Genomic DNA, 25,163 nt, shown 5'->3' with positions numbered 1-25,163 from the left:
ACACTACAATTACTATGGTATAAAAACAGCACTACAACAAACAAAAAAGAGAGATCGAATTAGAATGTCTTTAACCAGTTTAATAATGATTTGATCAGTTGTAGTTTAAAATTACGCAGGGTTTTCCCTCGTCTAAAGGCTTATTATGCAGTCTCTGTTGCCATCTTGTGGATGGACATCATCAACAGTCTTTGCTCAATGACAGGCTAATGACCGCCGACATGCTGTCTCTCAGAAATGATAAATATTTAAAATAGGCACTATCCTTATAAATGAACTGCATATATGCAATCTAAACAACTACATTCTCTACTAAAAAAGCCTCAAAAGTACATTATGTTGTCCAACAGCAGCAATATTTGTCAAACTGTAGGGTGTCCTCTGCTTGTTACTGTATGTGGGCGGAGTAATACACAAGGGTGATGGGTGAAGAGGCTGGATGAGTGCTTTTACAGAATATCTCACAGCTATCAGCCAAATCAGAAGTTTATCTACATGTTTTGTGGGGACGGAGGTGGTTCTATGAACTGTTGATGAATTTAAAGTTAAAAAGAAATGGATATATTTTGTAACATTATAGTCTTTGCTGTCACATTTAATCCATTTATTGCATAAGAACAGTATACTAATAATAAATTCATACAGAAATGTATATAACAATGAGAGAGGTCAAATTTGGGCTAATCCTTCCACAAAACACCCTTGTTTAAAGTACCAAAACGCATGCTAGTTTTAATTCATGCATCCCATCACACCGTTCCTAAATCCAACCATTGAATTACAGCATGAACAAACTGTCTCCCTACTTCAAGCTTTCAGGATTCGCAGAACGGATTCGAGTGTGAAATGCTCAGTAGTTTTTAAGAGCTAATCCTCATTTTAACCGAAGCATGTTTAAAATATCTGAGGCCGCTTTGATTTGAGTCGACCGCACAATGAGATCTCACTCCGTTATGCTCTTCAGCTACCTTTTCATCTCCATGTGCAAGGATCTTTTTTCTTTTCTTTTTTTTTTTAGATGGAACTTTAACTGATTATAATCATTTTTCACTTCCAAACCTCCAACTTGTGATGCAGGAAAAATGTGATTATATGAAACTTGCACAAATAGCTGAAGGCATGATGGTGCATGAGATAAATAGTAATGTTTAATTGAAGGCTAATTGCAGAGCGCTCGCATCTGCATGTAATTTCTCTCACGACCGCGATAATGTGTTGACAAGAGAACAAGACCTTGATTGTCGAGAGATGGGGAAAAAAATACTTTTGATATATAAGGTGAAACATCAGTTAAAGCTTTGTGCGCTGTTATTAATATAGCCTCAAAGATCAGATTCCATTACAAGCAAATTTGCCTTCATCTATTAAGTAATTGTCAAAATAACGTGTCAAACGCTGCAAGAAAATTACGCTTCCCGTTTACTTTCTTTGAGGAATAGTTTAGATCAGGTGTTTCTAAACTTTTTTTTTAAAGAAGGCAATATTCAAAGGTCTAGATACAATCGGGGGCCAGATAAGCTTACTTCAAATATATATTCATTCTAATTCTGCACATTACCAATATCAAACTTATTTTAAAAAGACAGTTAACCCCCAAAAAAAAGAAGGGGGGGGGGGTGTTTTTGTGACTTAACGGTGTTTTAGATTACTATTTTTTAATCATAATTTTCAAATTGCATTACAGGATCTTGATCTCTGCTCTCGCAACTTTTGATGTTAAAACATTTAACAAAGTGACTTTTATTGTTTTATTGACATTTTGTATTTACTTGGAGTAAAAATAAAGTAATAGTGATTATTATTACAATATGAAACACGATTGTTTTTATTTATTATGATACTTTTGGAATATATTTGGGGTTATTTATTGTGATCTCCGATTGCAACAGAGAAATACTGGAAAATCTCTGTAGACTGATGACATTTCATGCCGTTCAGCCTTATAATCTTAAAATGTGAGCAAAATCCCCTGCTTTGTCATCACTTTAGGCATTACGCTAGAGAATCATTCAAATACTAGCTCTAAAGTGACGCTTGTGAATTTGCAATGGTTTCTGCTCTTCCGATGTCAGCTGCAGATGTGAATGAATGGTGGAAGAAAGTAGTTCCTCTTACAAAAGTGTTTTTGAGAGTCTCTGTGTTTGATTTTCTTTTTTATATACACGGTTATTCCATCAAACTGTTGTATAAATTCAATATCAATCGAGTAGCAGTGTGATATGGCTGTATATTGGCACTTGTGAGAGGAATGTGTCGGCTTGAGGCTGCAGGCCAAGTGCCTTAGTGTTCCAGCAGTCCCAGTATACAGCCATATCGCACTGCTACTCCTGTGATATTGCGTTTATACAACAGTTTGATGGCATAATCGTGTATATAAAAAAGACAAACACGGAGTCTCAAAAACCCTTTTGTAAGAGGAACTACTTTCTTCCACCATTCATTCACATCTTACAATTAATATAACAGAACCCTTATCACTTCTTGAAAATTACCTGAAACCTTTGAATAGTAAATGTAAATTTAAATTCATCTAAAATGCTTTTACAAACAAACATCCCATATTTTCTAGGCATTGAAAGATACGTTTTAAAAATATACCTGTTTGATGATGATTCACAGCAGTCTCTAGTTCCAGTGATAATGCTTTTTCATTCTATTTTAATTAACAGTGCATACAATTTCCTTGTCATCATCCTCACTCATTTAGGATTTTTAGACACTAGGTAGACACTTTTTGTATATAAACATAGCGACACCAGAAAAACAAAAAGGCTCCAGCATGTGTGAAGTGCAAAATACGGTTATTTTAGTCACTGTCAGCTGTCACACGGTAAGATCTGCAGTTTGACTGTGAGGACAATTCAATAGATGGCACTGAAAATCTGTGTGAAACCATTCTGTAGTCTCAGTTCATTGATCAGTCAAGGCGAATGCCAGAATTGTCAATATTTTTAATAAATTTTTGACACATTAATCTTGAATCTGACAGTGTTGACCCATATTGAGTGATAGACGTGGAGAACTGAATACATAGAAAATATGGCTGAAGCATTAATTCTTTTTCAGAATTTATTTTAAATAAAAATCTGTTTTAACAACTCCTTTGCTGAATTTGACTGGTAGTGCATATATATATATATATATATATATATATATATATATATATATATATATATATATATATATATATATATATATATATATATATATATATATATATATATATATATATCAAACTTAAATCTATAGCAATTTAAAATACATCCTAAATATAAGACAATTAATTTAGAAACTATGTCTATTAAATGAGGATTCACTGCTGTTCCTATGGCTTCTGGTGTAAAAACTAAATCAGAAAACAGTCCAAGCAGCCATCGAAAACCTTAAAAAATTGTGCTGACCAATTCACAGATATCAATGGCTGATTAAAAATAAAATATCCCTAATACTTTCTCAATAATGACTGCAGACCTCCTGAAGACAGCAGGCCTTCTCTCCACATGTGAGCCAGCATTTCACTTATTATTTTACTTATTACCCCTTACTATTTTTATTTTTCATAAGTGTAATATTTGTATGTAGATATCACTTTGAATAATTATTTACTGGTATTGACAGATATTGTTCTAAATAAGTCAGTATAGGTAGATATCAATTTGAATAATCATTTATCAGTAGTGGCAGACATTATTCTGAATAAGTCAGTATCTGTAGACATAACTTTGAATAATTATTTATCAGTATTGACAGAAATCTTTCTGAATAAGTCAGTATTGGTAGATTTCACTGTGAATAATAGTTTAGTACTATGGCCAGATATTATTCTGAATAAGTCAGTATCGATAAATATCAATGTGAATAATTGTTTATCAGTAATGACAGATATTTTTCTGAATAAGTCAGTATTAGTAAATGTCACTGTGAATAATTTTTTATCGGTAATGACAGATATCTTTCTGAATGAGTCGGTATTAGTAGATATCACTGCAAATAACCGTTAATCGGTATTGACATATCTTTTGAATGAGTCAGTATTGGTATATATCACTGTGAATAATTGTTTAGTACTATGGCCAGATATTATTCTGAATAAGTCAGTATCAGTAAATATCACTGTGAATAATTGTTAATCGGTAATGACAGATATCTTTCTGAATAAGTCAGTATTAGTAAATATCACTGCAAATAACCGTTTATCGGTATTGACATATCTTTTGAATAAGTCAGTATTGGTATATATCACTGTGAATAATTGTTCATCGGTATTGGCAGATGCATTTCTGAATAAGTCAGTATCGGTAGATATCAATTTGAAAAAATATTTATCGGTAATGACATAGCTTTCTGAATAAGTCAGTATCGGTAGACATCCCTGTGAATAATCATTTATCGGTATTGGCAGATATCATTCTTAATAAGTCAGTATTAGTAGATATCACTTTGAATAATTATTTATTGGTAGTGACAGATTTCATTCTGAATAAGTCAGTATCGGTAGATATCCATTTGTATAATCATTTATTGATAGTAACAGATATTATTCAGAATAAGTCAGTATCAGTTTATATCACTTTGAATAATTGTTTATCGGTACTGACATATCTTTCTGAGCAAGTCAGTATCGGTTGAATAATCATTTAGTGTATTGACAAAAATCTTTCTGAGTAGGTCAGTATTGGTTTCAGTACTGTTGAAAAATCAGTTATCGGATAACACGCTAAATAACCAGTAATACAAATTGGTGCAAGCAGGTATCTCTCTACATAACTGGCTATTGGCAGTGACCGATGTAATTTTGATGAGCTCAGTATCGGTATTGGTTCTCTGAACAATCGAAATAATAGATATCACCTTGAATAACTGGTTATCAGTTAGGGAGCTGTCATTTTGGGGGTGGGGGGGGGGGGGGTTGATACCAGCAGATATATTGCTGAATAATTGGTTATTGATATTGACAGATATTTTTCTAAATGAGTCAGTATCAGTAGATATCACTTTGAATAATCGTTTAAAGCATTGACGAACATCTTTCTGAATAAGTCGTTATTGGTATCAGTATTCTGAATAATCAGTTATCGATATAATAGTTGTCATGCTAAACAACAGCTAAATAGATATTACACTGAATAACTGGTTATCAGCATTGGTCCTAGAAGATATCCTTCTGAATAGCTGGTTATTGGTCGTGACAGATAAAATTATGATGAACACTGTATCGGTTTTCTGAATAATTGGTTATCAGTACCATAGACAGCCTTCAGAATAATTGTTTATCAGTATTGCAGATGTCATTTTGAAAAAAAAAAAGATTATTTGTATTTACAGATGTCATTTTGAATAAGGCAGTATCGGTACTCTGAATAAATGGTTATTGGTATCATAGATATCACTCTGAATAACTTATCAGTTATCAGTATTTCTTCAGTATCAGTATGGGTACTAGCAGACATATTGATGAATAATTGGATATAGTTATTGACAGATTTCATCCTAAATAAGTTAGTATCGGTATCAATACTTTGAATAACTGGCTACCAGTATCATAGATATCACTCTTAATATCTCACTATTGGAACTAGCACATATCATTCTGGACAATCTGTCATTGGTGTTGACGGATATCAATATTGCTTGAGAGAGTATCGGAGCATCAGTACTTTATACATTTTTCGATACACTGAAATGTGTCTACATCCAAAAGCCAACTCTTTAACTGTACTGGAAAAGAAGTGCAGTGGAACATATTTTAGGAAATGTTTCATTGTAGTTATTTTGTTGTTGTTCATACAGTGTAATGGTCTTTAAAACTGCTTGGCAGACAAATCTTCACACAACATTTGTGTTTTTGTGATGATGTGTTCTACAAAAGTCATAAACCATCAGATCTGGAATGATTTAAGGGTGTGAAAACGATTACAAAACTTAGCTATTTTTAGTTTAAGGAGACCTATTATGCAAAAAATCCCTTTCATAAGGGGTTTAAACACAGTTGTGTGGCAACAGTGTGAATATAACCAGCTTCTAATGGTAAAAAATGCATACATTTTACTTTTAAAATCACACTTAAAAACATAAATACAGTCTGCAGAAACACTTTGATTGACATTCCCCTTTGTACGTGTCATAAGAGTGAGAAAGCCCCGCCCATTAGTGACGATTTCTCCCTCATTAGCATAGGACGTTAGTCTTGTTTTTGAATCTGCCAATATGCTGACACCTTTGTACACACCTGTAGCTCCACCCTTTTTTAAAAAGAGCACAATCTAATTTGAATTTAAAGTGACAGTCACCAAGACAGTACAATTAAGATCAAAGCCTAAAAGAGGCTTAATTAAACATAATTGTTTAGGTATTTTGAGCTCAAACTTCACATTCACAATCTGGACATCAGATAGTTATTTTACAACCTGTAAAAAGAAGCATAACAGCTCCCCTTTAACTAAAGACGTGAACTAAACACTAATTTCCACAGAACAATTTTCAGGTACGATCTTTACAGTATTTGCTTTGAATCAGTGAAATATTCCTCGAAATCCTCTCATTAACGACTGCAGACTTTCCTGACAACTGCAGGTGTTCTCTCCACAGTCTCGGTAGGTGAGAGTCATTAGTTTACCAGCGAATTTCACCTCTTTCCCCGCTTTTGAAAGTACTTAAAAAGCAGCTGAGCAGCCTCTCGGCGCACATGCAGCTGCCTGGCCAAAGCTCCAGAGCGCCGTTAAGGGGCTTTTTCCCGAAGGCTCGCTCAAATCTCTTTTTCTCTCTGGCCTCTATCATGCAGTTCTCTCACTGGGTGAATGTGTCCACTGAGACCGCGGCTGGATGACTGGCCCACCCTCCACCTGCGCCCGCTTCAGTCACCCGGAGGAGAGCCTTGGGAAAGAAAGTCTCACTAACAGATGGAATCTATTGTCTGGAGGCAGAAAGGAATAAAAGAAGAGAGTGCTGGAACTCAGGGGTGTAAATGCAGAGTTAGAAGGGGGAGGCGGCGGTCTTAACACTTACATCAGGGTGGCGCGGGTGGGCTTCAGTTAACTTGGATTGTTGCCTTGCTTGGTTTTTAATGAACCTTTGAGCCAATGAACTTAATGAGGCGTAGTCTCTTAGCCAAAGCCCATCCAACACACACACACATGCTCAAACCTGACATCACTGCAATGCACTCGCTATACTCAGACTGAGAGGAATTGTGGAGGTCAGGGTTTGAGCATGTTGCTATTCTGTTCACATAAAAAATAATATTTATATTTTAGCATCAAGATTTACATTAACATTAAGCAGATGCTTTTATTCAAAGCAACTTAGAATTAAAATGTAATTTAAGTACACTAAAATAACACAAATATGACATAATTAGGTGTCAAAACGTTTCTTTTTTTAACTGCTATAAATATTGCAACGAAACTGCAAGTAGCAAATTGAATAAGATGAAAATTTGATTATAGTTTATACAACTATAGTTGTGTCTGTTTAATTTTGTATATTTTAAATTGGCTATTTTTACCATAGGTTTCTTTTTCAAATGTCTGTAATTACTAGTTGTAAAATAGAGCTTTTCGGTGTAGATAGGAATTGTCACTATTTCGCTCATCTTTATCAGCACAAGAAGTGTTATTAGCATAGATGAGATTAGAATTTTTGTATATATTTTTTGTTATTTTTTTATCATTAAATTTTCATTTTTTCTTACTGGTCAACAGTAAAATCTTGTTTTAATATTTTATATATTCTTTATTTTGTTAACTCTGAACACACTCATACCTGAAAATATCATGATTCTACATTGTGCTTTGTAAATAAACAAGCAAGCAAACAAACAAACAAACAAACAAATAAGCAAACAACAATAAAAAAATTAAAAAAAAAAATTATAATAATAATAAAGAAAGAAAGAAAGAAAGAAAGTAACAAAGTAACAAAGAAAGAAAGAAAGAAACAAAGAAAGAAAGAAAGAAAGAAATAAAAGAACACTGCCTGGCATTTCTCTGTTAAATAAATGTAGATACATTAACTATCAATACATAAACATAAAATAACATAGCAACATAAAATAGCGTAATGTATATATATATGTATATATATATATATATATATATATATGTATATATATATATATATATATATATATATATATATATATATATATATATATATATATATATATATATATATACATATATACACATATACATATACATATATATATACATATACACATATACAAATATACATATACATATATACATATACACATATACACATATACATATATACACATATACATATATATATATATATATATATATATATATATATATACACACATTACATATATACATTATGTTATTTTATGTTGCTATGTTATTTTATGTTATGTTCCGTTGCAATGTTACATTAGATTATGTCACGTTATCTTATATTGTTACGTTACGATGTCTTGTTACTATATGTTATGTTACAATATGTTGTGTTACGATATGTTAGGTTAGGTTACATTAGGTTATTTTATGTTGTTATGTTATGTTGTTCCGTTATTTTATGTTATGTTACATTACATTATGTTACAATATTTTGCTACGTTATATTACATTATTTTATGTTGTTATAGTATGTTATATTACGTTATGTTTATGTTGTTATATTACGTTGTTACAATTTTTTGTTTTATGTTACGATATTTTATTTTATGTTACAATATTTTGTTATGATATGTTGTTACGATATTATGTTAGGTTGTAATGTTATGTTACAATATTTTTATGTTATGTTGTATTGTATTACTCTATATTATATTTTAAATTTAAATTTCAGTAAATGTATTAGTATTTTTATTTTCATTTAGTTAAATTTATTTTGTTATATACTTTTAAAAATCTATTTAGTTAACAATAAAATAGGTCAAACAAGAAACACTCACTAAACATTCTAAACAATGATTTATCAAAGGTGTAAATAAAAAATCATAATAATAATCCAAGCCATTTATATTTAAAAAATAATTTTTAATTTAACGTGTCTTTGCTTGTTGCTGTCATTTTAGTTTTTATTTACAATGAAAACCCTTCGAGACGTACTCAAACACAAGCTGCGAGAGAGGAATTAGGAAGGTCAGGGTGGCAGCATGTCGCTATTCTATTCGTCTTTATTAGCGCAAGAAGAGACTTTTGAGAGCTCCGGCTTTCATCATTTCCTCGTCCGCCTCTTTGTATGATTGTTGTGTGACACAAAAAGAAGATCGCCACCTAGACCTGCTGCCTTTCAGTCCCTTGATGCATTCTTCATAGCACATACTCAAGTACAAACACACACACAGTTTTACGTTCCCTTCGCAAGCAAGGACCTCATTATATACCGACACAAACCAGGACAGGCAAAGAAAAAAGCTGTGTGTGTGTGTATGTGTGTATGTGTACGTGTCATGTGTGGCGCTCTATTAAAGTGACAAAGACGCTAATTAAGCAGACCTTTTGTGTACGTCTATAGAAGCTGTATAAACCAGGCCGCCTCAATATGGGGAGGAATGCAAAAGTGGAATGTGTGAATCTGAATGGGCCACGACAGGAATGTCCCACTTCAAAGAAACTGCTCTCCAACGGCTCCTATTTGAGTGCATACACCATCACAATACTGGAGAAAACAAGCAGCAAATTAAGTGCCATTGCAACTATATAAACACACACACACACACACACACACACAGGCTGATCAGCTCATTGCTATGATGCCTGGCCAAAGTTAAATAATCCACCATTTTCACATATATAGTAAAAGGTAAATAAGATTTTATGTCACTTGCAGGAATTCAGTCCTTGGTTTCTTAAATTATGAAATGGTTGAAACTTATTTTCGAATAAAGTTTCTTTATTGACATTTAATGGTTCCATTAAAAACCCTTTTCACTTCTATGGAAACTTTACAGTCCACAAAAGGTCCTTTGTGGACGAAAAAAGATTCTTTAGAATGGCGAAATGTTCTTCACACTAAGAAAAGTGGATCTTTTGAGGACTTCTCAAAGAAAATTTCTGCAGGGATACAAAAATGGTACTTCTATAGGTTAGCTCATTTAAACTCTTTTGTAAGTATGTTCAGTTTTAATTCTTGTGTTACTGTTTCATTAATACATTTAACTATAATTACTTATTGCTTAATTACTTCATTTTATGAGATTTGTTTAACCTTTTGCAGCATTGTACATGATTTTTGAGAAATTACAAATTAAGAGCCTGTTTTTTTAAAAGGTAGATAAGGCGATAGATAGGCCAATAGATAGATAGGCTAAAAGATAGATAGGCCTGATATATAGAAAGGCCAATATGCAGATGGATAGGCAGATAGATACTGTAGATAGGCAGATAGGCAGATAGGCAGATAGGCAGATAGATAGATAGATAGATAGATAGATAGATAGATAGATAGATAGATAGATAGATAGATAGATAGATAGATAGATAGATAGATAGATAGATAGATAGATAGATAGATAGATAGATAGATAGATAGATAGATAGATAGATAGATAGATAGATAGATAGATAGATAGATAGATAGATAGATAGATAGATAGATAGATAGATAGATAGATAGATAGATAGATAGATAGATAGATAGATAGATAGATAGGTCAATATATAGGCCAAAATATAGGTAGATAGGCAGATATAGAAATAGATAGGCTGATAGATAAGGCTATAGTTGGGTACGTAGACAGACAGACAGACAGACAGACAGACAGACAGACAGACAGACAGACAGACAGACAGACAAACAGACATACAGATAGACCGACAGACCGACAGACACAGACACAGACACAGACACAGACACAGACACAGACACACACACACACACAGATAGGCTGATAAAGAAGCTTATATAGAGGCTTATAGATACTGTAGATAGGCCAATAGATAGGCCAATATATAGATAGATAGGCTGATATATAGATAGATAAGCCGATAAACAGGCCGATATATAGATAAATAGGCTGATATACGGATAGGTAGGCCGATATATAGATAGATAAGCCAATAGATAGGCTGATATATAGATAAATAGGCAGATATATAAATAAATAGGCAAATATTCATATAGGCCGATGGATGAATGGATGGATGGATGGATGGATGGATGGATGGATGGATGGATGGATGGATGGATGGACGGACGGACGGACGGATGGATAGATAAACAATGCACTGGTGGCCTTTTTTAATTAGAAAAGCGTAAGGAAAAACAGAGTCATGAACCCATTAGGAGGAGGAATACAGAGGCGGAGGACGGGAGGTTTTTTCAAGTAAAGAGTTTGAACTCTCCTGTCTGAGCGAGCCATTCATTACCACTCTCATTACAGTAAACACACAGTTTATTATAAAATAACACGCTTGAGCTCAGCACACAGAGACGAGCACGTCTGTGCATACACACACACAAATGAGAACATGCAAACATGCTGCAGGATCGCACATCTCGATGAGGCCAACTAGTCCGACAGCAATTTACCTTTCGATCGAACATAATGTCCTCGGAGGGCCAAAGCTAACCATCTGATGTTTTTATAGATATATTTGTGGCAGCGTTTGTTTTCACCTGTGCTATGACAACAACAAACATTAAAGCATCAAACACAAACACAACAATGTCATTTTCTGGTATTTATGCTAATATTTACTACAATCAGAACTACATTTAAAGCAATTTGAAGTGAATTGGCCAGACTGCAAATGGGGTTGATTTGGAAATGTGTCAGGAAGAGAAACTTACTCAATTAAAAATATAATTAACTCAGGTAATGCATTTTGGCAAATGAAGGCTTCTTTCACCCAACAAAAAAAATGCAGTTTATCCAAAAGAGGAAATTTCGTTATCATATACAGGTAATTTAAAGGTCATCTATTTTACCCTTTTTTCAAAAGTAAGATAAGTCTTTTGTGTCTCCACAATGTTTCTGTAAAGTTTCAGCTCAAAACACCCATCAGATTATTAATTATACCTTTAAGAATGTTGGAAATTCTGCTTTGAACACTATGTAGCTGTTTTTGTTGCCTGTGCCTTTAATGCAAATGAGCTAGTTCTCTCCGCCCACCGTTCTGCAAACCTATCAGAGTAGTACGGTACGGTTACCATATCACTTTTTCTGCAGCATTTCGAAAGGGTACCAAACACGAGAAAGGGTACCAAAAGGTGGAGCTACACGAGCAGCTGAACACTGATTGGTTACAGAGATGCGTCATGAGCTCATGGAGATAGCCAGAATAAAACCAAGGGAACCGCCATGTTTTAAATACACAGCCAAGACATTACATCGTGATACTATATGCATATAATAACAAGCCATGGTTGACCCGAGCTCAAACAAACGTTGTCATTGTCTTGATGTACAGTCACAAAGCCAAGAAGAACAAACTCAGCCGTGTCCTGTTGTTGTTTTACAAGGCCATCTAAAGAGTGAGCAGTTTTCGCTTTCTCCAGGGAGCTCGTGATCGCATCTACATTTGCTATAACAAACTTCTTGAGCTGATCATAATAACATGCATGAATTATTGAAGTGTCTCCGTCATCTGATCCTTTCAGAAAAGAAAAGGACAAACTCGAGAGTGAAGCGCGAAAAAACAAAGTAGAAGCCCGACAAAACACAGGAGCAAATTGTTTCAGCAACCTGAATCATGAACAAACTGCCATGTTTATCATCACCTTTTGGACTATTATGAACTCGAAATGACGAAATTACTCTCTAACAGAGATTAGATGTGCTGGTGAAGATTACAGACACAGATGAGAGGTTTGCACTGACTGTGGGCTTTATGTTGCGTGTTGTTTTTGAACCCAAATAAGGACTAAATATAGGTTGTGTATAGTTTGTCTGCAATTGATAACATATCGAAGACTGTAAGGGTCTGTATGTGTTCACATATGTTGCATTTTTTTTATTTATTTAATATAATTGCAGACGTTACAGTAGGCTATTTCGCACTGTCATTGATCTGCAGTTTTCATCAAATTATGCTCATAGGAAAGTGAGTAATGAACATTTATACACAAGTATTTATTTTACAAGTATTTTTTTACGGTTTTGTGAAATGTGCTTCTCATATGATGTGTGAACCTGTGCAGCTTTTCTGTAGACATTTATTCGAGCGAGAACGACGTCGACTGAAACTGTCGTACACCACGCCCACCAAAAGGGTACCCTTGGTAGTGGAAACACAAACCTGATAACCAGGTGACCCGTACTGACCCATACTGTACCGTATTGTAGCAGTCAGTGAAAAACGGGCCAAGAGTGTGTATCCATCTCCTGCTGCGTCAGATAAACAGCACAGTAACAGACACACACACCCCTTTGACCTTCTGGTGTGTTCGTGAGGTAACGTTTTATCTCCTCTCTCGGCTGTTACCTGTAATAAAAGTTACCTGTGGATCCAGACATGAGTGTGTCTGCAGAGCAAGATTTCTCTACTGCTTCACGGTCTATAATGGATCAGCTAAACATCGCAGCCATTTAACAACAGTGTCCATGTTACTGTTGGCTGAACAGCACCAGAGCTGCGCTGACCATGCACTGACTACAGTACATATATTCGACTGCTTGTATTAAACGACAAAATTTATTACAAATAATACTTATATATACCTATATATTTACAAATTATACTTTTTTAATTATTATTTTTAGGGGTTTTCACATTTATTGTGATAGGACAGTAGATATATAGACACAGGAAAGTATGGAGAGCAGAGATGGGAGAAGGGTCTGCAAAGGACCTCAAGCCGGGAATCGAACTCGGGTCGCCATGAACACCTCGGTGCTGTGTTGATGCACTAACCACAAGGCTATTGGCGCCAACCAAATTATACAGTATCAATACGAGAATTGTTGTGATGCTAAGTAAATTATCAAATTGTTTATTGAAAGCATTGTCAATACACCATGATGCACAGAGATATCAAATTGAACCAAATAGATGGCATGATCATCGTAACCCAACCGTGAGACCAGTGCAGGTTTACGCCCCTGACTCTTGCATAAGTTTTACACAAAAACACTGAGCATTTATGAATTGTGCTTCCCACAGGTGTGTGGGCATGACAAACCACCTGTAGAAACATTCTTCTCTCTTTAAAAAAAACACTCCCTTGTCTTTACTCTAGCACATAATTCTCTAAGTTGCTTTGTATAATTAGCAATTATAATGTGTATTGCCTTTTGTTGATTCGCTGAATCAATGAATGCCTCTAAATTTGTAAGTCACCTTGGATAAAAGTGTCTGCTAAATGACTAAATGACTAATCCCAATTCTACCCCTTAGCCCTTCCTCTTACCCCTCGTTTTGCGCGTTCACGTCAAGGGGTAGGGGTGTCCCAATTCTCTTTAGCTTAAAGACGTAGGGCTAAGGGGAGGGGGTATATAGCCCTTTGAACGAATATCTTTCAGGACCACACTCGAAACCTGAAGTAAGAAATTTTCCCAGAATACACCAGCCACAACCGTAGGATCGCAGCACCCGGAAGTAAGGAGATCCACAAATTTGTATTTTTTTGTCATTGTTATGATTTTTTACAACAAACAAGCACATGTTTTAATACATTCATAACCGCGTTTGTGTTTCACCGTTATGCTTTAAAAAAACGCTAAAATAAAAACAGCTAAATTTCATAACTCTAGTATAGCAGTTCCACAACATTCTGTCACTTGATGACACTCAAATACCCTGTCAGAAAAGTCTAGTGGCTGGGAATTACCTTTTTACAGTGTCTGCTATAATGTTAATGTTGTTTTGGGTGTGTTTACATAGATGAATATGGCCACAGTGTGAATGCACAGTACAGTTATGATCTTATTGCCACATTAGATCGTTATGATAACATGATATATGCCTTCAGTGATTCCCTGAAGATAAATACCAAAAAATAGCACAACTGGAATAACTACAGCAGTCGCCATCATCTGATCTCATATGAAGCAAGAGATCGCGATGACATATGATGACGTGTACAGGTGATGTAGTGCTGTCCCAATTCTTAGGGGTAAATTTTAAAGCCCTTACCCTTCACCCTCGGTTTTAAGAGCTAAGGGGATGGGGAAGGGGCAAAAATAGAATTGGGATTGGGCCTAAACATAAATGCTAACACAGCAGCAAATGACCACTACCTCAGATAGTCATGAAGTGTGAAAACAACAACTATTCGTCATTTTTGAAAATCATTTCAGTTTGAACTCGGACTCACTGGCACACACGAGTCTCTGTAATATTCTATTCAAATATGGCTTGGGTCAGACCTGCAAATATAAGTCAATGCCATGTTGTGCATTTTATTGCAATCCAAGCCAAACTACCCATTAAACAAATCCAGCCATTAACTTGATTTGCACAAATCATATGAATGGCCTGTTTCAAATGTCAAAAAGGCAAATTTCTTAAGGTATGTACTCACCCTCATGATATTCCAGGCTTAGTGTGGGTCACAAAGACTGGGCTCTAAACAACATTAGACCTCAGCGGATTTACTGAAAAAAAGCAAAATGCAAATGATGACAGAATGTTCATTTTAAGCTTTAATTACCCTTAAAAAGTGTGTTCAGTTCAGTTCTCTTGGTTCATTTGGACCAGGACAACAAAAGAAAATGGTAAGTTTACTGTAAGTTTACAGTCCAGCACCTGGTTGCTTTGCGCAAGTCCTGTTTTGTTGATTTGATTTTACGCATTACAACGGAGACATGTTAATATACGGCTGTCAATCAATTGGGTGGGTCGTAAAGTCACTCTCCTTTCACGTTGCGGTGGGTCTCAGAACGGGAGGGATTTGGATTCTATTTTAACCTCAGAAAATTAAAAAAATGAGACTCATTGTCTTTATATCACTCCAGTATCACTGTGGACACATTATACTTACACACAGATCTGACCAAGCAGCTTCAAAAGGGTGATTGGTAAATGGTAAAGGTGCCCTTTAAGTTATAATTTAAAAAGTTATACTGCATTAGTTCATACAACTGAATGTTTTCTATTTATTTGGAATTATTATGAAATAAATTAGGAATTACCCATGACAACTTTAATGAAACATACAGTTGAAGTCATAATTATTAAACTATTAAAATACTTTCTCCAAAAGAAAAAATATTATGAAACTTACTGTGAAGATTTCCTTGCTCTGTTAAACATCATTTGGGAAATATTGTAAAAAAAAAAGAAAGAAAAAAAACTCACTTCAACTGTAGTTTGGTATATTTACCTTCGGCCCAACAGCTCTCAATTATATTTGTTTTTTTTGCCATTCATATGCAAAAGTTTGGGCACCCCTGGCATATACACAGTCAATATTAACATTACATTAAGATAAGATACATTAAGATACAAACAACACACGCGCACACACACACACACGCACACGCACACGCACACGCACACACACACACACACACACACACACACACACACACACACACACACACACACACGTCTATGTTACTATAACCAGGGTTTCTGCTCATTTTATTAAAACAAAAATCGCATACAAAATATAATTTTAAGGTCTTTTTTTTTATAATATAACTAAAAATCAGTTTTTACAAAAAAAAAACAAAAAAAAAAACACATGCCAAGTGGGGACCTGAAGCTCATGGTGAAGCCTACCTATCCTACAGGGGACCTTCATGGACTGCATAGACACACAGACTGCTGGAACACAATCTGACTTTATTTACATTCTAAACTCTAAAACTTTTAACATTTATAAATTATTAATTATTCTAATAGTAACCTTAAATGCTAAATAATATTGTTTTACCTGCAAATACAGAAATCAACACTTGAAGTGGATCGTAAAAGTATAGGTGTTATTCAATAGCTTTATGACAACTTTGATTAAAGGTTTTGATCCATTTCAGATGTTGACTACTGTATTTTAGACTTGAAAATAACACACAAATATATACATATTTCTATCATTTTCTGTAGCGTGTCAGCTTGAAATATCAACTCACACACACGCATTCTTTCTCTTTTCTAATTAAAAAAGGCCAATCAAAAAAATGAAAAAAAAAAAAGAAAAATTCCTCCGTCATAAACACAATTGAAGGTCAGCTCCAAGGTGACATAATTCTGACACTTGAATTGAACTTTAATAGCCAACATTGTGATAATGAAAAAATAAAAAACAGGCATGCTTGAGGATTCTTTCCTTTTCATGGTCACATCCTATGAATCATTAGATGCCTTTAGTCCATTTTCATCCATAACTCAGGTGAACTGCACCAGAGTTCAATTGACTGAGGATCTATCTTCCCAGATTTTACTTGATTTGTTGCGCACCAAAGTTTAGATGGCGTTGTTCACACTTATTCAAATGAACCTGCCCTAGCAAACCACACACACTAGAAATCCTAATCATAAATCAGAAACACACCCTGAAAACCTGTCTATATCATGAGATCTCTCCACAAGGAATTTCAGCCCAGGCTTCGCTCTTTCCCCGGGGACACTTTTAGGAATTTTGTCCCCACATGGATTGCAAAACCTGCCCACATAAGCACATATGTACTTAGCATCGTTAAGACACAAACCACAAACCTCACATAATGATTTCTGGTTAGTCTGTCTCTCCCTTTCTCTATCTTCACATATTTCTGAATGCATTCTCAGCAAAGCTTTACCTGCCGCCTCATGCTCTCGTTTAAATGCCTTTGATTGCTTTATTTCATTCTTAATAGTGAGGCCAATAAGGTGCAATGTGTGTGTGTGTGTGCGTGTGTGTGTGTGTGTGTGTGTGTGTGCGTGTGTGTGTGTGTGTGTGTGTGCGCGCGCGAGATAGATGGAATGCTGTGAGCTCAGAGTTGCCTGGTCGACATTCCTCCACAACCCTAAGACTAATTGATTGGGGTGTCAGAGAGTGTGTGTGTGTGTGTGTGTGAGCGAGAGTTCATGTGTGTACGGGTGAATGTCTGCCAGATGGCTGAGGGATTGCGGTTCGATTAGTGTGAATGGGCATGAGCCTAGCGATTTTGTGCTTGAGAGTGTGTGCATGCACCGCAGCAGTTTTGAAACCTTAAAGTCTCTGGAAAAGATGGAACCTCTGCACTATTATTGGCTATAGCACAGCATAAAAAGAAAAGTGGGTAGCATTGTACTTGAAGGGGTTTTCATAACAACCTTTATAATTATGACATGGTGCACATCATGAATATGAATGAGATTTTATGTACACTGTAAAAAATGCTGGCTTCCACACAATCGGTTTGTGTTGCGACAACATGAAGGAAATAAGTTCACTTACTAGTTTTTTACAAATGTAAATGGATTTAACATAAAACAATTTCCAAAGAATCAATTGTGTTGTTTCAGCTCATTTTAAATAAGAAGTTTGAACAAATAGGAAACGTCATTTTTATCAGTGCATCCCACATTGCAAAATGTCTCTGGCCCAGCTCTGGCACACAAAATCAGCTTTTGCTAGGCCCACATGCCACAGTGCATTATGGTACATTACTGGACCAAGTCTGGCTTCCAGACAAGGGCCAAACATGGACCATATCTGGGAGTTATGGCCTGTTTCCACTGAGTGGTATGGTACGGTATGCTTTTAGGGCCGTTTAAACTGCCAAAAGGTACCTAAAAACGAACTGTACCGTGCCACTTTTTGGGTACTCTTTCGGAAGGGTACCTAGCACAACAAAAGGGTAACAAAAGGCGGAGCTAGATGCACAGCTGAAGGCTATTGGTTTACAGAGAAATGTCACTAGCATGTACACAAGCAGGAGAACAAAAACAAAGGAAGCGCCATTTTTAAATACACAGCCGAGACATTATACCGTAATAATATATACATATAACAACGATCGATGGTTAACCTGAGCTCAAACAAACCTTGTCTTCTTCTTGATGAACAGCCACAAACCCAAGAACAAAATCTGTCGTGTATTGTTGTTGTTTTACGAGGCCGTCTACAAGCGTGAGCGGTTTCACTTTCTCCAGAGAGCTCAAGTGAGCATCTATATTTGAAATAACCAACTTCTTGAGTTGATGATAATAATCTGCGCGTGATTAATGAAGAGCTTCTTACATCCTATCCTGTCAGAAACGGACAAACGCGAGAGTGACGCATGAAAAAACAAAGGAGAAGCTGGAAAAAGCAAAGGGGCAAACGATTCTTTCAGCAATCTAAAACATGAACAAGCTGCCATGTTTAACTATTATCATCACCTTTAGGACTATCATGAACTCGGAATGACGAAATTACTTTCTAACAAGATGTTACATGTGCTGGTGAAGAATAGTTACAGATGAGAGGTTTGCACTGACTGACTGGGCTGTATGTTGCGGGTTGTTTTTGAACCCATATAAGGACTAAATGTATGCTGTGTGTAGTTTTTCTGTAATTTGTAACATATCAGAGACTTTGAGGGTCTGTATGTGTTCATAAATGTTGCATTAAATTATTTATCTTATATAATTGCAGACATTACAGTAGGCTATCATTGATTTGCAGTTGTAATCAAATCATGTTCATAGAAAGGTTGGTAATGAACATTTACATACAAGTATTTGTGTATAAAGCATCTGTTTTGTGAGAAGTGCTTCTCATATGATGTGAACGACCCGTACAACTTTACTTTGACATTTCCTTGATCGAGAATGAAACTTTCTGCCATACACCATTAGTACCCTCTTGGCAGTGGAAAAGCAAGCCTGATAAAGGTGACCCGTACTGTACCGTACCATACCACTGGAAACAGGCCATTATTAAACCATAACTAGGCCAAAACTGGGCCAGATACTGTATGTTGGTGCATCAAGACTGCAATAAAGCATTGCGATTTAGGCGCGATATAGACGTGCTTTTTCCCCTAAGTGACATCATTGGTAGAGTTAAACTTTTGTACTCAAAAATAATTAAAATGTATTTTAAATGTGGGTAAAACTTTCGTGTCCCACATATCTGTTTTTATCTTCTGGGTAAAATACTACATTTGACATCTGGCCCAAGTCTTGTGTGCCAAAAAGGCGATGCCACCCCACATGCTGTATGCCAAAGCCAGGTAAATGCCTGCTGTGCCAGTCTGGGCCTGATTTTTTTGCTACCTGGTAATGGTTATGACAACTGTCATTAAGTGTCATTACCTCAGTTATGTCGCTTTAAAAGCAAATGTGACATTGTTTAAAATTTCGTCATTTACATAAACAAATACAACATAACCTGTCTTTGTCAGGACAACTTGATAATAAATCATAAATCTGGCATAAACATAACTATCATGAAGCCGTTATAACGGTGTCATGAATATTATAAAAGTTTCAGTAATATTTTTCTTGATATAAACCTTTGGAATAAATTGAATATGTCATGAAAGTGTCATTAAATGTCATTAACCATTAATGACGCTGTTATAAAACTTTGACCACTTTGACTTAATTCATTAATTTTCCTTCGGCTTAGTCTCAATTTCAGAGATCGCCACAGCAGAATCAACCGCCAACTATTCCAGCATATGTTTTACACAGCGGATGACATTCCAGCTGCAACCCAGTACTGGGAAACACCCATACATTCTCTTGTTTACACACTCTCATACATTACAGACAATTTTTAGTTTATTCAATTCACCTATACGGTATGTTTTTGGATTGAGGGGGAAACCAGAGGACCCAGAGAAAACCCACGCCAACACGGGGAGAACATGCAAACTCAACACTGAAATGCCAACTGGCCCAGGCAGGTCTCGAACCAGCAACCTTCTAGCTGTGAGGCGACAGTGCTTACCACTGAGCCACCGTGCCACCCCACTAAAAGACTTTAAATGGCAAATAAATTTTGTTTCACTGAAAAAAAGTGATCAGAAAAATATTCATGACAATTACAATGGCCTCATAACAATCATGTTTATAACAGATTTATGACAAGTTATGTATTAGTAACGTCAAGTTGTCATGACAGACAAAAGAAAGGATATACACAACCTGACAAAAGTCTTGTCATCGATCCGAGTTGTAAGAGTAACAATTAATAACTTGACTTCTAGTTGATCATTTGGAAAAGAGGCAGAAGGTAGATTTTTCTGATGAAGCATCTGTTAAACTGCATCCCAATCATCACAAATACTGCGGAAGACCTACTGGAACCCACATGAACCCGAGATTCTCAAAGAAATCAGTTTGGTGAAGGAATAATTATGGTTTGGGGTTACATTTAGTGTAGGGCGTGTGAGAGATCTGCAGAGTATATGGCAACATCAACAGCCTGAGGTTTCCAGACATTTGTGCTGCCCATTACATTACAAACCACAGAGGAGGGCAAATTCTTCAGCAGGATAGCGCTTCTTCTCATACTTCAGCCTCCACATCAAAGTTCCTGAAAGCAAAGACGGTTAAGGTGCTCCAGGATTGGCCAGCCCAGTCACCAGACATGAACATTATTGAGCATGTCTGGGGTAAGATGGAGGAGGAGGTGTTGAAGATGAATCCAAAGAATCTTGATGAACTCTGGGAGTCCTGCAAGAACGCTTTCTTTGCCATTTCAGCTAACTTATTAATAAGTTATTTGAGTCATAGCAGAGATGTATGGATGCAGTCCTCCAAGCTCATGGGAGTCATACACAATAGTAATTCTTTTTCCACTGCACTATGACTTTATATTCTATACTGTACATTATTTCTGTTAAGTGACAAGACTTTTGTCTAAGAAAAGTCAGACCTTACTGTCCTAATGAAATAATTAAAAATCAAGGCATGATCATATTTTATTTTGGTAAAATAAGCGTAATCTAGAGGCCTTTGCCTTTCATATAAGCCCCTTCTGATACCACATGATCAACTATAAGTCAGGTTATTATTTGTTGTTCCTAAAACTTGGATAGGTGACAAGACTTTTGTCAGGTAGTGTATGTGTTTATGTCAAGTTGTCATGACAAAAACATCTCGATGTAAATTTTTGCCATTAACACAACATAAATGAGCGATTGACACTTAATGACAGTTCCTTTTCCAAATTCCTTTCACATTCAGAACATATTATACCCGTATCATGATTCTAAAGCTATCATGACAGACTTATGAACACCCCTACAAGTAAATTGTTACTGAAAAACTCAACTTCGTTTCCTAAACAAATCCTTCTCGCTTTTATCACAACATAGTAAACGCAGGATTTCAAAATGGTGTTGTGATGGTGTTATGACTGAGAACGGCTTTAAAAAAGAAGCTTGGTGTATTGACGAATGTACAGTAGCCATGGAGATTATGAGGCAAATGACGCTCGTTTGGTTCCCACCTACAGCGAACAAAAGAAGTTAACTACACCATATGCGCACCTCAGAGTCTCGAGGGTTAAATGGGGTAGTCGTTTCAAGCAACTCTCCAGCCATTGATGAAAAGGAGATACGGATGGTTCGTATAATTATTTTAATTGTCCACAATTAGCCTTAACAATACCCCTCGGATGCTACCTCTCCCTTCAGGAGGGTTTTAATTGTTTCGGGGAAATTCTTCTTTAAAAATATCTCACCTGGGCTTTTTTTCTAAATGCAGCATCTGGCTGATGCTTGTTTGTTCTCAAAACAGCATTCGCTTCTTTCTTTTCGAGTTTGCCTATATGACATTATGTGAATTACAGTACATCAAGTTGTTCCAGATAAGCAAATTTTCCCATTTTGACCTGACGCTTCAGTAAATGCCATTCCTTCAGTCTGATGTTCACTATCTACTTCAAAACCAGCTACCCATGCTGTACCTTCCAGTGCGGATCTCTTTGTTAAAGCGCATTTTACCTGTCTCTCTCTCTCTCTCTCTCTCTTTGCCTGTCAGTATCATTAAGTGTCATTAGAGGTTAGCCATCTGTGGTGCTACTGTGAGCCATGAAGACCTGCATGACTCAAAGTGTGTGTGTGTGTGTGTGTGTGTGTGTGTGTGTGTGTGTGTTGGGCGGGTAGAAGGGTTCCACATGTTCTATTGTCTCCATGCGCTCAAAAGCATGCAGCTTTAATGGAACAGACTGGATAATATTTAACTAATGATTCTCGCCGTTCCTTTTCACCCGCCCTTCTCTTTCTCCCTCCCTTTCTGCCCTGTTCCCACTAACCACAGCCATTTCCAAAGTTAATGACACAAAAATGGAGACAGAAAGAGCAGCTGATAGGGAGGAGAGAAGCTGAATGAGGAAAGAAAAAAACAGGAGAATGATTGAAGGAGCAGGAGTGGAGAAAATACAAGAATTGAGAATCAGGTGTATTGAGGGAAACTTGACAGAGAAAGCTGAATTTTAACATCCTAGGTGCTGTAGCCTGACATTATTTGGGGTTGAATGAGAGAGCATGTGTATATCGCTCCAATGTTTTGTGAGTTATATGTAGATTGATTTACCTAATATTATTATTATGTGCCGTTTATTATTCAGCATAGACCTGGGCGATACGACAAAATATCATTTCCTTATAACAATATATCACAACATAGTTCCCTTTCTGTAAATTCAATCAATTAATAATTTATCTACATTGACCACATGGAACAGAATTTTTCCTTTTTGTATATTAAATATTTACTTAGAAAGGTACTCCATTCATATTTGATCATATTTCTCACTTTATGTAGAACTTCAAGTCAAATGAGGCAAAAAGAGAGAAAGAAAACAAATAAATAAATAAATTATAAATAAAAACAAATAAATCAATAAACAATAAAAATAATAAGAAAAAATTACAAAAATAATAAATATAATAAAATCAACAATAATAATAATAATGACGTTTTATTTTACCAGCCTGATCGCACAAGGAAAAGTAACTATTTTACGTTTTGACAGTTTAGTGGCTAAAATACCGTGCAGCCCTAGTGGCATCCATCCCGTAAAACATATGACAGATTAATTGGTGGTTCATTCCACTGTGGCGAACCCTGATAAATCAGGGACTAAGCCAACAGATAGTGAGTGAGTGACTTATTGTCGATTTGTTAGAAAATAATACATTAGTAGTTAAGCAAATGCGTCTTCATTTGGATTTATAAGGTGCAGGATGCAAAGCAGAAAAAAATCCTTAACGAATGCCTGAATAAATACACAACTGCAACCACAAGAAGCCAAAAACCACATTATCTCAACATTAGTTATACCACATTCACGTTTCAACATTAGTTATACTAGATAGAAAAGCGAATATTGCTGCCAAGAAATGACCTGCCCACAACAAATCTGAAGATCATACAATTTCTTTGCTTACCAATCCCTTGTCATCATCTAATATAAAGTCAGGCATTTGAATTAAGCCACTTCCCAAAGGCCCAATCCCAAAGGGGTGGCATGGGGTTGGGGTGAAAAGAAATGGGGCACCGCTAGATATGCATTATGATATGTATATAGCACAAAGCAAGCATGAAGCCATAAGCACTGCTTGTTTAAATCATGCTCGCAAACTCATGAACAACAGACCATTATGTGTTGATATAGATGTGCGGTTAAGGATAAGGATAAATTCCATGCAACTGGATGCTTATTCCTGATATAAACATCAGGCATAAAATATAAAGTTGGACCAGCACACGATCAGATCATGGTGTAACATTAGCAAACTTTTTTACTTGCATTTCTGGATAATATTTCATATCCTTTATTTTACTTGGGGTCCCAAAGACGTTTGAAAGTATATAACTAGGTGCACATGGAACCTTCGCCCGCAGATTTTCGCAAGTTATTTAGCCCATCATTGAGTATTATGTAAGTTTTATAAATATAGACTGATTATGCCTCTTTTTACAAGATGAAAATCTTCATCTTTACAAGATGAAAAAACTTTTTAAAACTGTCCTTTTTAGGCTTTGATTCTAATTGTGCCATTTTGGTGACTGTTGCTTTAAATTCAAATGGGATTGTGCTCTTTTCAAAAGAGGGCGGAGCTACAAATGCCTACGTGTCAGCATAGTGACAGATTCAAAAAACACGACAAATGTCCTATGGTAATGAGGGAGAGATCATCACTAATGGGCGGGGCTTTCTCCTTCTGATGACACGTAGAAAGGTAGAATGTCAATAAAAGTGTTTCAGCGGACTCTTTTTATCAAGTGTGATTAAAAAAAAATTCAACCCAGGTTCATTCTGAATACATACCCCTGTATACATTTCTGGAGAGCGCCAAATACGTCACAGAAGGTATTTTTGTTTTCACAAATCCACCAGAG

At 35.8% G+C, this 25,163-nt stretch overlaps 1 long non-coding RNA gene across 1 annotated transcript in view; it reads right to left on the bottom strand.

Annotated features, from left to right (window-relative positions):
• The window catches only part of LOC130242106 (uncharacterized), a 207,746-nt gene that overhangs the window by 22,917 nt on the left and 159,666 nt on the right, over positions 1–25,163 (bottom strand). The window contains exon 3 of the long non-coding RNA XR_008838938.1: positions 15,433–15,505. This is a non-coding gene — a long non-coding RNA (uncharacterized LOC130242106). The remainder of the gene's footprint in view (positions 1–15,432; positions 15,506–25,163) is intronic.

Source organism: Danio aesculapii, chromosome 15 (assembly GCF_903798145.1).
Source record: "Danio aesculapii chromosome 15, fDanAes4.1, whole genome shotgun sequence".
Classification (NCBI taxonomy): Eukaryota; Metazoa; Chordata; class Actinopteri; order Cypriniformes; family Danionidae; genus Danio; species Danio aesculapii.
The sequence above is the reverse complement of the archived record's forward strand: the minus strand, read 5'-3'. Positions and strand labels throughout refer to the sequence as shown.